The sequence below is a fragment of the Lactuca serriola genome, chromosome 4 (genome assembly GCF_051521515.1).
Source record: "Lactuca serriola cultivar US96UC23 chromosome 4, Lser_US96UC23_V15, whole genome shotgun sequence".
Classification (NCBI taxonomy): Eukaryota; Viridiplantae; Streptophyta; class Magnoliopsida; order Asterales; family Asteraceae; genus Lactuca; species Lactuca serriola.
This window is the reverse complement of record NC_136411.1, coordinates 46,930,124-46,946,959: the sequence shown is the minus strand read 5'-3', so window position 1 is coordinate 46,946,959 and position 16,836 is coordinate 46,930,124.

Sequence of the window (16,836 nt, the reverse complement as noted above, 5' to 3'; positions counted from 1 at the left end):
TTCATTTTTCTGTTGCTCTAAAATAAAATTTCTTCAAGTTGTAATTTTGATTGTGTTTTGTGTAGATGCTTATCACATGTGTTTGTATTTTGGCTGTTGACAACATTGACATATTTTGGAATTGAATAAGTTTCACCATTATTGTTTAACACCTTTCTGACAACTCATATTACCATTTTATCCTTTCAACTGACAACATCTTGGCAGCTACTGTTGTGGTCACTTCTACAGTCCAGTCATCTCTAACACCTGAGAAGATTGTTTTCCATGTCATCACTGATAAGAAAACATACGCAGGCATGCACTCATGGTTTGCCTTAAACCCCATCTCACCTGCCATTATTGAAGTCAAAGGTGTTCATCAGTTTGACTGGTTGACCCGAGACAATGCTCCTGTTCTTGAAGCCGTTGAAAATCATAATGGAATTTGTAATTACTATCATGGAAATCATATATCAGGCACTAATGTTGGTGATACTGTTACTCCAAGATCATTTTCCTCAAAATTACAAGCTAGAATCCCTAAATACATATCCTTGCTCAATCATCTTCACATATATCTCCCAGAGGTAACCAGTAATTTGATTTTATTGTAAATTAAAAAATGGTCCCTATGCCTCCTGTTTTGACCACGTTTAGTCCAAAATTAAATTCTTTTTCTGTTTCGGTCCTTATCTCAAGTTTTCATATCGATTTTGGTCCTTATTTCAAGGTTTTAAGAACCAAAATCAATATGAGAGCTTGACATATAAGGACTGAAGTTGAAAAAGTTGTCAAATTTAGACTAAACACTGTAAAATCAGAAAGCACATGGACCCTTTTTGTAACTTAAAGTTTATATATGCATCTGAAAGTTTAGATTTGAATGGTTATTTGATAACTTTCCACATGTGATAAATTCTTCCCAAGTTTTCTATTTTAATGTCAAATCTTTAACATAACTTTGTTCACCTCATCAACTTCCAATCTAAATCAATGCAGCAAAGAGGTAGGCTTAGTGAAAAAACTCATGGATGATTGTTTGACTAGTCAACTCTCCAATTCCCTTCGTCCACACGATGTTGTTTCTGCATTGGGCCCCATGTATGAAGGTCATGACAACAATGGATGCAAAAAATTGCAGGTCTCAAATCAACCACTTGGAAAGCACTAAAGGTTTGACTTTTTTTTATTATTCCGAATAGCTTTTATTAATCCTTGTAATTATACTTTTATCTTTTTTCTATTAGATGTGAATCCTCAGTTCAGTCCTTGATAAGTGCCTAAGGCTGCTTGGTTTTGAGTCGGCAGCACCTTGCGATACCTCTTGCAAACTCAGGTATGTAGCTTTATTATTCCGAATAGCTCTTGTTTTCTAGTATTAGAAGATCATATGTCTTGATTTCATGCATAACAATAGAGAGATATTACAACATCTTTAATAGAGCTATGTAGCATTATAATCCTTTAAATGTGATGGAAACATATGAGGTGCAGTGGATAAGCAAATAAAACTCTTAATCCCAACGATGTCAATAATCTTCCAGAAACTAAAAATCTTCATTGTTTGTACGATGCATGATATATTTGCATCCCATGCTATATTATTTAGATGCTTTAACTTTCATTAATTGGTTTGAATGTTGGTGTTTAGTAATTAAACTCAATTTATTCCTCTTTTTATTAACAACTTTTATTTATTCATGATCTTCAGCTATCTTCTGCTTTTGGGCGGCTTGTAATTTCAAGTGATGGAGTCTGGGATGCTCTTTCCACTGAATCAGCTCTGGAATGCAGTCGCGGATTGGCTCCGGAATCAGCAGCAGCACAAATTGTCAAAGTACGGAAACAAAAAAAATGTCAAATTTGTAATAAAATATTAGGCAATGGATTCTATTTTTGTATTAAATTTTATGAAATGGATTATATTTTTTGTATATGATATTTTATTTTCTATTATGATGCATTAAATGCAAATTTAATCTGAAAATTAGTAAATCTATAAAAAATATTTTTTTTTAAACATTTAAAATTATGATATACAAAAATGTGTGTCATCTTCATTTATGACATGGCCTTTCTTGACAGGGGCTTTCTTGATACGCATTGCGTGTCATTAACACGCGCGTCGTAAGGTTACGACATGCGAATGCATGTTGTCTTCCTTTATGACAGGGCCTTCCTTGATACGCATTGCGTGTCGTAAAGGTGCATCGTAACTGCGCGTCGTCTCTCTTTATGACAGGGCCTTCCTTGACGCGCATTTGCGCGTCATCTGAGCCATTTACGACGCGCAATGAGCGTCATAAAAGGCTGTTTTTCTAGTAGTGTTTCAACTTTATGAATATATGGTTTATTTTTAGTGATTAATGGTTTGGATCTATAGTATGATGTAGTGGTTGAACCATGAATGCGATGTTGGTCAAAATCCCCATTTTTGATCTAATATGAGCTCAAGACATGCATTGGACATGCATGTCTATAAAGCACCAACTTTTAGGTTAGTGTTGGTGTTGGAAACTCTTTTGGAGTTGATGGACTTGGAATTTTCGAGATTAAGTGCTTAATGAATAAGTCCATTCCATGTTTTGGTTTTTGGACCTAGGGTTTTAGATCTTGATCTCTTGGAGAGTCTTTAGGGATAAAGTTGGAAACTTTATCCACCTAGACCATATAAAGGACCAAATCTGAGCATTGGAGCTCTTGGAATCGAAGGAAACGAATTAACCCATTATGATGTTTTAAACCCAATGCCTATGGCGTGGAGATTGGAGATTTAGCAATTGTTTTTTCGTTTGTAGGCCATGGAATGATCAAGGATGGCCACGACGTGGCAAGTCAACTGAAGTCAAATTTGACCGTAGACTTTTGGTCAAACTCCTTGTTTTGGAAGGAGTGCTAAGATTTTAAATTATGTGGCGGTATAGGTGGTGTATAACATCTGTTTTCGTGATAGTGAGAGCGACATTAGATGTTTATCTTCATATAATGAGTCTTCTCATTGTACTTGGGAGTTGAAGGCATTAATGTTGACCCATTGGATTGTGTAGGATGTTAGTTGTATTTGTGATACTTGCATGGAAGGGGTGGTGGTAGCCCATGATATTTGTATGAAAAACCATAGAAGTAGTCCATGGCACTTAGATGTTAGACCATGAGGGTAGCCCATGGCACTTAGTTGTAAGACCTTGGGGGTAGCCCATGGTATTCTCGGAAAACCCTGGAGTTCTTGGAAAAGATCATGGGGGTAGCCCATGGCAATTATATGTATGGTATGTGGTATTTTGGGGAACTCACTAAGCTTTGTGCTACAACATTGTGGTTGAATAATTTCAGGTACTTCCAGTTCGAAAGGGAAGGTCTCGACATGATCGCACAACATCCCCCTCATTATTCCACATTTATGACTATTTTACTCTGATGATTTTGATACACTATATTATGATTGATTTTGAGACACTTGATCTATGGAACTAATGAGTTTTAAAATGAAAACTTTTATCACTGTTTTTGGGATGTTACCTCTAAGACAATTTCAAGTATCTTATTGCAAAAGTGTGTCCCTCGGTCACTTACTAGTGCATTTGGTGTGCCAAATCTGGAAAAATTTTGGTTCTTGACAAAATTACGACCACTTTTGAATCATTAGCAGGGGTATCTTTCACCTCCACCCATTTGGACATATTGTTCATCGTCGTTAATATAAAAGAAAAACCGAAAGAGGGCAGAAATGGTCCCATGAAGTCTATACCTCACACATCAAATATCCCACAAACGAGAATTGGGGTAAGAGGCATTTGGTTCCTTAAAGTAAAGGATCTGGACTTTTTGCATCTCTCACAATATGCACACAATGCATATGAGCCACGAAAAATATTGGGCCAATAGAAACCACTATCGATGACTTTCTTTGCGGTTCTTTGGGGACCAAAATGCCCTCCACATGCCTTGGTGTGACATAAATGTAAAATAGATTGTACCTCATGTTGCTCTAAACACCTTTGGATCACTTGATTCACGTAATATTTCCATAGATAGGGCTCATCCCACACTACCTTTTGGCATCTTTCTTATCTTGTCCTTTTGTCATCTTGAGAATTCCGAATGGGATTTATTGGTAACAATGTAATTGGCAACGTCTGCGTACCAAGGAGCTACTTGAGTTGAAAATAACTACTCGTCCGGGAAAGCATCTTAAATTGGAGTGGTGTGTTTAGGCTCCGCAATTCTACTCAAAGATCTGCCACAAGGTTCACATTTCCACCTTTGTCCATTATCTCAATATCATACTCTTGAAGAGGCAATATCCACCAAAATAGTCGAGAATTTGAGTCCTTCTTAGCAGAAAAAATGGATTCATGATCAGAAAAATGATAACTTTAGAACCCAATAAGTATTGTCTAAATTTCTCTAAAAAATAAAATTGAAAGTAATTCTTTTTTAGTGGTAGAGTAGTTGCTTTGTGCATGATCAAGTGTTTTGGAAGCATAGTAGATGACATGTGGCACTTGATCCTTTCTTTGTCCAACACCACTCCTACTGCATGGTTAATAGCATCACACATAATTTCAATGGGAAAAATCCAATCCGATGATTGAAGTATTGGTGTTGTGATCAAAAGTTTCTTTAATTGCTTCAAATATTGCTTGCACGCATTAGAAAAAATTGAATTCCACATCCTTTTTTAATAACTTGCACATAGGTCGGGAAATATTTGAAAACTCCTTGATTACTCTTCGATAAAAACCTGCATTTGTAACACTCGTTTTCCAGTAATTTTCATTTACAACCTAAAAATGACATTTATTGCAAAATAGGTACCTACGTTGGGCGTACACGAAGTGTATGTTGGGCGTAAGTCATTAAATGGATCACAAACTTTGTTGAGTACATTGGCCATAAATGTTGAGTACGCAGAACGTACTCATGTTGTTCCAAAACCCTAAAATCCAGGATTATGACCCCTATTTAGGGGTGGAAAATCGTGCTACCATTTCGTGTTTCTGTCTGACACGACACGACACGACAAGGTTTTATGTAACTCGAACATAACACGACACGATGTCGTGTTTTTTTTAACTAACACGAAAACGAATGAATTAAAAAACGACAAACACGACACGACACGACACGAAAAATATAACATATACTAAAAACTAGTTTATTTAATGAATACTTTATCAAATATAACTCGACAAACACGAAAAACATGATAAAGAACTACTAAATCATGTCAAATTTTGAACACAAACACAACACGACATGACATTGTGTTCTTTACAGTTAACACGAACACGAATTCAAATTTCAGTTTCGTCCCAATTTCGTTTGTGTCGTGTATTTTTGTCGTGTCGTGTCATAAATTGCCACCCTACCCCTATTTAAGGACATTAACTCCTCTTGGACCTTCTTATAACCAGCCTCTATCCCTCTTAGCCCTGATATCGAAACCCTAACCCTTGAGTGTGAGTTTTGAAGCTTGTAAGTGATTTTTTGGTGTTCTTGGTGGTGAAGGAACATCATTAGAGAAGTATTGGAGCATCCAGTCTCTTGGATATAAAATCACCTCATTGTTCATCTACAAAAGGTATAAAGTTCATACCTTGAGGCTTGCTTTGCTAGATCTTGCTAGAGTTTAATTTCATGTTCTTTGTGACCTAAAACCTTGGTCTTTGTGAGTATGAACTACTCCAGGCCATTTGAGTTGTCCTTTCAAACATTTTTTAGTGCATGATGTTATAAAAATGCAAGCTTGCTCTTTTCCTTTCATCCATGCATGAGTTATGGGGTTTTTGGTGATGTTTGAAGTTAGGGTTTTGGTTTTGAGATCTCTTTAGCCATGCAAAGGCATAAAGTTGGAGACTTTATGGATTAGAATACCTTTTAGGGCTAGATCTGAGGTTGCGACAGAGTGTCTTAATGATTAAGAGCTTAAAAGTTAAGACTTGAGTTTAAATTGTGTACGTCATGTATAAATCTGGCTATGCCCCGCTTAGCCAGGTGGGAGCTCGTTTTCAGGCTTTGGGCTCTACGCATGTGTTATGTAGCGTGTAAGGTCAACTGTGTTGACCTTGGACTTTTTAAACGAGTGTGACTTTTGGTTAACTGTGATGGTTTTGGTCTTGGAAGGGGGAAAACATTCTATTTCCCAAATTATGTATTATACTTGGTTTGGGACTAGTTGAGTTTGGATAATTACCTTAATTTCTAATTAGGGTTATTTGGTTTCATTAGGCAAAGTCTAGTTTTGACAGTTAGCGTGTGAATTTTATTGTCTTTCGTGTGAGGTGAGTATTCTCACTATACTTACATGTGTGGTAGAATATATATATATGTTAACCTGCTGCTTCTATTCGTTGTACTGTGATATGTGTTACTGTGTGTGCTGAGACTTCGGGTAGTCTCCAGGATTGTTGATAATCTACAGGGCATGATGTTTACCCATTGAGACTTCGAGTAGTCTCAAGGGTTGCTAATAACCCATAGTGTAACATACCAAAAATCAAGGCCAAAAATTTCATTTTAAATTAAGTAATTCATAACATAATTTACCAAACATTACCAATGTCATATCAATTTATAAAAACCATAACAGCGTGTCTGAAAACCATATCATCGAAAGTAATAAAAATCATAGTACAATCCCAGAAAACTCCATGCGGAAATCATGTGTGTGATGCGCTGCTACACCGCCGACTCCTTCCCCTTTAACGAAGAGGTACCTGAAACCACAACCAAAAACTGTAAGCACAAAGCTTAGTGAGTTTCCCCCATCATACCGCATACCATATAATATATATCGTCGGTATCTTTCAATTGGTAACTACCATCGGTATCTTTCAACCGGTATCCGCCATCGGTATCTTTCAACCGGTAATCGGTGACTATTTCACCCCTACCACTAGCATACAATAGCAAGGTATAAACATACAGTCAGGCATATCGGGGTACTGACCTACCCATTGGTCCTAACGACCTATGCCAGGGAAAGACAATTCCCTGTCATTACCACTAACACAACGCTCATATTACACAAGCATATCTCATGACCAAGTCACATAACCAAACCAAGATAATTATCACAAAGACAATTACCTACTAAATATCCCTGTTGGTGGGTTGACATTGTGTCCTTAGACCCACCCCTACTGGAAGGTAACTCACCTCGATGTCGTGTAACGTCTGAACTGCCCCCGGTGTGAAGGTCAGATCCCCTCGACTCCTCAATCCCTACACGACAATCCTCAAGTCATCAAACAGAACATATGACCCTAACCAGGGTCAATACCATCACCAGACAAAGTTAACCTTGGTCAAAGTCAACATCCAGTTGACCTGACTCGCCGAGTTAGCCTGCCAACTCGCCGAGTCCATACTCCACTAATCCGATACAACCCCAACTCTGCTTGTCGAGTCTAGCAAGAACTCGACGGGTTCTTCTCCCTTCAAACTATCGGTACCATCTCCATCCGACTCGCCGAGTTCTTCCTTGAACTCGGCGAGTTCATCTCCCTCATAAGAACATGTCCAGTCTATGACTCGTCGAGTTGTAGAACAACTCGTCGAGTCCATCTTCAAGCGTTGGGAGATTGCCTTGGACTCGCCGAGTCTGTTCATACACTCATCAAGTCCCATGGTTCTCAGGTCCTTTTTCGCGTCTAAACATCTACGGGACTTCCCTCCCTAACAACTGGTCCATTCGCATAATGGATTTGGTGGTCATTACACCCCGACTCACCGAGTCCCAAGAACAACTCGGCGAGTCCATCCTTGATCTTTACTATACATTTGATTTAAATGGGTCTTAACACATCAAAACCATAGATTTGGCCTCCTAATGTCCATTTTATACGTAAAGTTCCAAACTTGGTGCACATGCATGGGGTTTTTAGCTCAAAAATCCATAAAAGGTGCTCTACAATGTGCATGAGGCTCTCATGGCCATACTATCAGTGATCCTCAAAGTAACTGGAGCAGGTGCACTCAATGCTCCACCCCTCAACATCGGAGAGTCAGCCTTCTTGTGGCTAACCTGGTTGCAGTGAAAACAAATCGAAATCGATCCATGGGGCAATCCCTGTTGAAATGATCCATCTGACCACAACTGAAACATCCCCGACCTGTCTCCTGACATCCTCCCTCATGGTTCCTACCACACTTGGCATAACGGGCCCGAACTTGATGGCCACCTAAACATGAATCCTGAGTCTTGGCCCTCTTCGCCTAGCCCGCTGCAATTTGAATCTACTCTGACTTCCTCTTCCTGAGGTTATCCAAATCGATCTCCCACTATCGGGCTCTAGAAATGATATCATTCAGGGTCTCGCACCCTGACAAACTCACAAATTCCCTGATATCATCCCTCAGTATATCATGATACCTAACCTTCTTCATCTCTTCACCCACTGCATACTGTGGAATCAACAAAGCCCTCTCCCGGAACTTGGCAGTGATTTATGCCACAATCTCAGTCGTCTGGAAAAGGTCATGAAACTCCCTCGCCAACTACTACATCTCATTAGCTGGTGCAAACTTTGCCCTAAATTGGGTCACATACCCAGCCTAAGTCATCGTCTCCACGGCCTCGCCTCCCAAAGCGAAGTATACCTCCTCCCACCAATCCTGAGCTTTGTATTTTAGAAGACGCGAAGCATATCTCACCTTCAACCCCTCAAGGCAGAAACTCGTCTGGAAAGCGTTCACCATATCCGCCAACGATATCCTACTAGCAATGGGGTCCTTCTCCCCAAAGAACATGGGAGCTCCACAAGCATGAAACTCTCGGAAAAAAAAGAGCGCAATCTCCCACAATAGCCATAATCCCAGTGTGAAACGCGACCATATGCTCATCCAGAATCTCTATAATCCCCTCATTGACCATTTCTAAGATCATAGGAGTCCGCTCCAAAATATTGTGGGTAATCTCTGACGAGATGAACTCCTGCATCCGCTCATCAATCGACTCAGTACCTACACCTAAGCCTGAACTGGAACCTGAACCTCCTCCACGTGTACTCATCACAATTCTGAAAAACAATCATACAAATGATCAGAACATACCCAAGAATCCTTAAACCGTAGGATTCCTAGATTCACCATGGCTTTCCTCAGTTCGAGTATGGATCATGTGCTGTAACAGCCCAAATTTCCAATAAATTTTTTCATTTTTAAGTAACGAAATCATTTCCATAAAACATAAAATTCCAATCACATTTGTTTTCAAAATCCATAACATAAAACAATTTATTCATAATAATAGAGCGTCCCCAATAAAATGCCAGAGAGTGCATGCCGCGCCATCATGTCGGGCTCTTGCCCTTAGATCCCGAAGTACCTGAAACAACCAACAAATTGTAAGCTAATGCTTAGTGAGTTTCCCATAACATACCCCACGCAATCCACATAATCACATAAACCATATCAGCCATATAAGCTACATAATCCATGCATATAAACATATAAGGATGCCATGGAAACCTGCCAAGGTCTTACACCAGGTGCCACTAGAACCCCTACGTGGTCTTAACCCACTGCCATGGGAACCCCGACATGGTCTTAACCCACTGCCATGGGAACCCCCACATGGTCTTAACTACCTGCCATGGGAACCCCCACATGGTCTTAACTGCCTTCCACGGGAACCCCCACATGGTCTTCCCTAACTGCCATGGGAACCCCCATACGGATTTAGCTAACCACATAAATGGCATATAAGCTAAATATGCAAACATAATAGGATGCCATGGAAACCTTCCAAGATCTTACACCGAAAGCCATGGGAACCCCAACATGGTCTTAGTCCACCGCCACAGGAACCCCCCGGGGTCTTCCATGCGAGTATCACAAGGACACCTTGCATATCACATATCACGTAAACAACTAGCATTCCACATAACACATAATGGTCCAGCCTTGGTGCCTTTAACCCATTGGTATGGTGAGGAGACTTGCCTCAAATGTGAATTGTAGTTGAGTAGGTCTAAACTCGGAGTATCAGTTCTACTACCTCCTTAATCATAAACAATTCGTTAGATACAACTGAACCCTTCAAACCCCTTAAAAGTCAAGCCTGTTTACGGAAAAGTCAAGGTCAATGTCAAAGTCAACGCTCCAAGTTGACCTGAATTGTCGAGTTATCCATATAACTCATCGAGTCCATCCCAAAGCCAGAATCACAATGTTGCAATCTAACTCGTAGAGTTCCTCCATTTTCCAATAGAATCGTGGTAACTCCAACCCAACTCGCCGAGTTCCCCTGTGAACTCGTCAAGTTCTCCAATTTGTCAACCAACTTAATGCATTAAGCCCTTTTTCTTGAATCCAAAGGTTCCAAACTTGAGATCCCTAACCATAGAGACGTCTAGACGGGTAAAGTTTCCAACTTTACCCCCAAAGATCATCTAATAAGCTTTAGTCCCAAACCCTAGCTCCTTTGAGGAGGGTCTTGACCCGTTAAGCCTCAAACCCTTGCTTCAACGTTTCATATTATATATTTGAGGTCCTAAGATGGTTTAATCATGTAAAGTTTCCAACTTCACGTCCATGCATGCTAGAAACACCCTCTAAGGTTCACTTTTGGCTTCATAATGGACATATTGCATGAATGGAACACGAAGGCTATTAAAGTTTGCAACTTTAATCCTTTAGAGGTCTTATAGAGGCTAGATATACACCCTCAACCTCTGGAAACCTCTTTTCTTTGGCCATCCAAGCCAAAGTCCCAAAACCAAGCCCTAAACTACAAGTATGTAGCCTCTAGCGATGTAGAGCATGTCCCCGTAAGAGAATGACTTCCATTCTATGGCATAGGTAGAAGGTTAGAAAGGGCTATAAGCCTGAAATCTACCAAAATGTTAATCAAAAATTGTTATGTCTCCTTGATTGTATATCTTTGAATCAAATCATTGATTGATATGGAAAGTTGTCACATGATTCACATATGCCTTTGTTGTTCCTTGTTCCTCTTTGCTTCTGCCATATTGAAGTATATATATGGCATAACGTTATATTGTATCTATTATTGAACTCACTAAGCGTCATCGCTTACCCCTCTCAATGTTTAACAAATTGCAGGAGATAAGTAACCAGTATAATCGTATACTGTTGGAAGATTTTGAATAGTTTGAAACTACTGTATTTTGTACTCATGTATGTATAAATTATAGTATCCTGGGAAGTTATGTAATATATAACAGTTTGTCATAGTCGGTTTGTATCCAGCTGTTTGTAATCACTTTATCAATGTAAAATATTGTTTTTATGAATATGCAAGTAGCATGTTTTGGAGTAACTATATTGTCAAGTATGAAAGTTTGGGTCTTTCATAAATACGAAAGTGTGGGTCTTTCAATCATGGTATCAGAGCAGTAGTTTAAGTGAACTAAATTCCACGGATTGGTATTTAGACTTAAACTATTGGAAGTTCAATATATGAATGGATTCATTGTAAGTATATGGATACAAACCATAGGAAATATTTAAGTAAAATTATTAGGTAATAATAAATCCTAATATTCTAAAATACTATGTTGCTTCAAAATTTACAGAAGAATGGTTGAACAGGAAGGTAGCCATACACCAGAAATGGGTGGAGATCCTCGTCTTGATGAAGTAAATACTCCAGTATCCCCTCGTGAGGAGCGACTCTTGGGTAAACTTAATGGTATTATTCAGAAAACTTTCGAAGAACACAAAAAGAATGGTGATAAAGGCAAAGGGAAAGAGAAAGCCACTTGAGAATCTTCAAAAGGGGAGGTGAAGCGTCCCACGTTCAAAGATTTCAAGAGTAGTAGTGCTACGGAGTTTTCAGGTGTTCTTAATCCTATTGTTGTTCTTACCTGGATCCAGAACACAGAGAAAGTGTTTCGTATTTCTCATGTGGATAATGAAGACAAGGCCAATTATGCTTCTGTTATGTTCGTCGGAGAAGCCTTAGTTTGGTGGGAAGCAACATATGAAGCTCCAAATGGGTATGACCAGGAGAATTTATCCTGGGAGATGTTCAAACCTCATTTGCTAGAGAAGTATTGTCCTCTAGACATGAGGAGGAGATTAGAGAAAGAATTCCTCGAGCTTAAAGATGGAGGAATGACTGTGAATGAATATGAAACTCAGTTTAATCAAAGAACAAGATTTGCTACAAAGTATATTCCAACTGAAGACAAGAAAATTCAGTTATTCATGGAGGGACTACGGCATGAAATCCACGATTTCGTTGTCAATCGGGATGTTCTGTCATTCGATAAAGTCGTTGAGTATGCTCGAAGGCGCGAGCATGACTTAGAAATATGTGGTGCCACTTTTACTATTCCGAAGCATCCACGTACTGAAAGAACTGTTCCTATTCCCTCTATTCCACCAGCTCAATCCGTTCAATCTGAACCTAACAAGCAAGTGCAATCTCAGAGTGCTTTTTGTGGTCGTGGTAGATCATAATCTTTTTCTATTCAATCGCCTTCAAGTCGTATTTGTGGAAGGAATCATCCGGGCCAATGCAAAATAGACAAAGAATCTGTTGTCTGTTATGGATGTGGAGAAACGGGCCATATAAAGCCAACTTTCCCAAGAAAGGATGTTACTTGCTATGCATGTGGTATTACTGGCCACAAGAAACGCTTTTGCCCTACTCTTACTAGTCAAATGATGGGAATTCAAGCTTCTATTCAACAACCGGCGAGAAGTCAAGCTTCTGTTCAACAATCAAAGGGTACTCCAACTAAAAAGGTGGAGGTGCCAAAAGTTAAGAGTCGTGCATTCCAGATTACCACGGAGGAAGCACGCGAGTACCCGAATGTTGTGACAGGTACATTTCTTGTCAACTCTATACCTGCTCACATCATATTTTATTATGGTGCCTCAGATTCTTTTGTGTCTTATGAATTTGCGCATTCTTTTGAAATTGCTTGCTATGCACTCGCACAACCATTTCATGTAGATACTGGGGGAAGTATATCATTACTTGCTGATAAAGTCTATAAGGATTGTGTTATAGAAATTGAAGGCTATAATTTTCTTGTTAACTTGATCCCTATCTCCTTGCCCAACTTTGATATTATTCTCGGCATTGATTGGTTGTCAAAGGACCACGCAGAACTCTTGTGATATGAAAAGATAGTACGCATTCCTATTGAAGTGGAGAATCCTATCTATGTCTACGGTGAACAAAGAATCTTAAAAATAATCTCTTTCCTTAAAGCTCGTAAATTCATATCGAAGGGATGTTCTATCTATCTGGCCTACACAGTTGATGTCTCAAAAGAGGAGAAGAAAACGGTAAATGATGTTCCCATTGTTAACGAATATCTTGAAGCATTGGTATGCAACGTGAATTGGGATCTCGAGTTGCTCTCAACATACAACTTATCATCCAGAGACAGATGGTCAGACGGAGAGAACAATTCAAACAATAGAAGATATGCTTCGTGCATGTGTCTTGGAGTTCGGTGGTAACTGGGATAAATACTTACCTATTGTCGAATTTTCGTATAATAACAGTTACCACGCTTCAATCAAAAGGCCACCATATGAAGCATTATATGGTCGCAAATGTCGTACGCCATTATGTTGGCGTGATGTAGGACAAAAGATCCTTGGAGGCCCTAAAATGATTCAAGACACCACCGACAATATTCAAATTGTACGAGAAAGAATGAAAGCGGCCTAGGATCGACAAAAGTCCTATGCAGAAAAGAGGAGACGACCCATAGAATTCTAGGTGGGTGATTTCGTAATGTTGAAGGTATCCCCGTGGAAAGGCATTATGCGATTTGGCAAGAAAGGAAAACTAAGCCCTAGATTTGTTGGTCCTTTCAAAATCATCCAGAGAATTGGTAAACAATCATACCGGTTGGAATTGCCGGAAGATTTGGTAGGTATTCATGTTGTGTTTCATGTGAGCTACCTGCGTAAATGTTTAAGCATATATGATGAGGCAGTTCCATTATCCGCGGTAAAACTGAATAATAAGTTAACTTATGTAGAAGAGCTTGAAGAGATCGTAAATGAAAGAACTACTGAGCTACGTAATAAAGAAGTAGAGTTGGTGCTTGTCAAGTGGAAATACCATCGATGCCCAAATTATACTTGGGAAAATAAGAATGAGATAAGAGCGAAATATCCCCATTTATTTTAATCGATGTAATTTCGGGGACGAAATCCTCAAAAGGAGGAGGTATTTGTAACATACACGTTTTGAAATCCTGTTTTGTAAATTAAAGTGAATAATATTATGAAATATTATATAATTTTGAAAGTTGAGCTCTAACAAGATAGTTTTTACTAAGATTGAAGTAAAACTATATTTAAATTCACTCGGAAAATATTGGAAGTCTTATGAGATTCCAATCAGATGACAAATAGTGAAATATAGCGAAAATATAAAATTTGAAATAATTAAAATTTTATTATTGAAAGTTGTAGATAATTTCATTAGAAACATTTAGGCGAAAACCTCATCGAAATACGAGTTATAACGAAGAAGTTATGACCAATCGAAGATCCGCGACAAAACCGGCACGACACCGAATGATGTAAAAAGTGAGTTTTTGATACTGCTTTTTAGCCTTGGTTATCTAAATGAAATTCGTAGTATTTGCTAAGCCAAGAATTTTCATAAAAAGAACGTCCAAATCTGACTTTGTATGAGGAAGTTATATTTTTTTAAGTTTCGGAATAGCAGTAGACAACTAAAAACTCGAAATAAAGATCGAGCAATATTTAGCCGACACAACCAAAACGATAATCGAAGGTCTCGTCGATAGTAGTACAACGGTAAAAAGACAGACGGAAACGGACGTCGGATGAAGAAGTTATTAATTTTTAACGGATTTTTCTGTCGCGATCTGTTAAAAATAATAATATTAAAAATAAAGTCAAAATTAGCCGATGAAGTCTAAACGAAAGTTGTAGAGTATAATTTACCTACGCGTGCATATAAAGAACGTCAAAAACAAAGTCCATATGCGAAAGTTATGGATTTTAGAAGTTTGGGGCTCAATTTCTGAGAAACCTCGCATGGATAAGGTTCGATCTCAGTGAGTTACCCGCCCCGGGTCCGATCTCGGTGAGTCAGCAGACGCGTGTCCGATCCGGAGAGCCGTCCGAAGGGAGGTCCAATTGGTGTCCGACGCATGCCCCCTCCTCGCACCCGAGGCCTCGTTCCAATCAGAAGCCGCCACCTGTTTCGACCCTCGCATCTGCGTCGCGTGTCTTCATCTCCCAGCTTCGGATCCGAGGCTCGCAACTATATATAGAGGCTGCGAGATCTCCCGGGTAAAGTTTAGAAATTGCCACTTTTCATCCCAAAATCCATATTTTTACTATTTTGACTTCCCCCAAAGCCCCGATGTCATTTCCAACACCCGAAACACGTCCCGAAGTGCCCGAGAAATTTATCTTTTCGGTTTGATGCTCAACTCTCGTAAGTCCCGGTTTTTAATAAAGCTCCCGATTTTTAACAAAGAAAGTTATTTATTATAACGAATTGTTGCACAAATTACTATTTTAACCCCCGGTTATTTCACGGTGAGTTCAATATATAGGAACAATTGTATGTTATGTATTATATGCGCTATGTGCTTTTCAGTGTTATTTTTCCAGGTTATTTTCCCGTGTTATTTTTATTCGCTATTTTAATAGCAAAGTAATACCTTTGATCATGTGATCAGTGAAAGGACTTAGATTCACATTGGTACTGGTATGTAGCCTCAAGCCATGTAGAGCATGTCTCCGTAAGAGAATGATTTCCATTCTATGACATAGGAAGAAGGTTAGAAAGGGCTATAAGCCTGAAATCTACCAAAATGTTAATCAGAAATTGTTATGTCTCCTTGATTGTATATCTTTGAATCAAATCATTGATTGATATGGAAAGTTGTCACATGATTCACATATGCCTTTTTTGTTCATTGTTCCTCTTTGCTTCTGCCATATTGAAGTATATATATGGCATAACGTTATATTTTATCTATTATTGAACTCACTAAGCGTCACTGTTTACCCCTTTCAATGTTTAACAAATTGCAGGAGATAAGTAACCAGTATAATCGTATACCGTTGGAAGATTTTGAATAGTTTGAAACTATTGTATTTTGTACTCATGTATGTATAAATTATAGTATCTTGGGAAGTTATGTAATATATAACAATTTGTAATAGTCGGTTTGTATCCAGTAGTTTGTAATCACTTTATCAATGTAAAATATTATTTTTATGAATATGCAAGTAGCATGTTTTGGAGTAACTATATTGTCAAGTATAAAAGTTTGGGTTTTTCAGAAATACAAAAGTGTGGGTCTTTCATGTTGTTACCTGATAATTCTCACATTCATTTGGTAGTGTGCTTTGATATATATTTATATATATATATATATATATATATATATATATATATATATATATATAGTTGGTACGATAAAACTGTGATACTAAAAATTTTGTATCACTTATGTGTCATAACTATTCAACTATATGTTACTACCGATAAAATATGTTGGTTACTAAACATGTTAGTTGATAAACATATTTGTAATAATTTTATTGGTTCAGTATAACATGTTAGATTGTTTTATTTGGTAGAAATTTGATGGTCTTAACAAATATTACATAAGTATAATCATCACCATACCAAATTTGCAATATTTGAATGTCATGATAAACCAATCAAAATCACAACAACAAAAAAAAAGTTATTATGAATTTGTAATTTTAGAAGTAAATAGTAATTACATAACAAAGTTTTTATTTCTAACAAGAAAAGTTTGGTGGCTAAAATCTGAAAAGTCAAAAGTGTATTATTCTTAAAGGAACTCTCTCTCTCTCTCTCTCTCTCTCTATATATATATATATATATATATATAT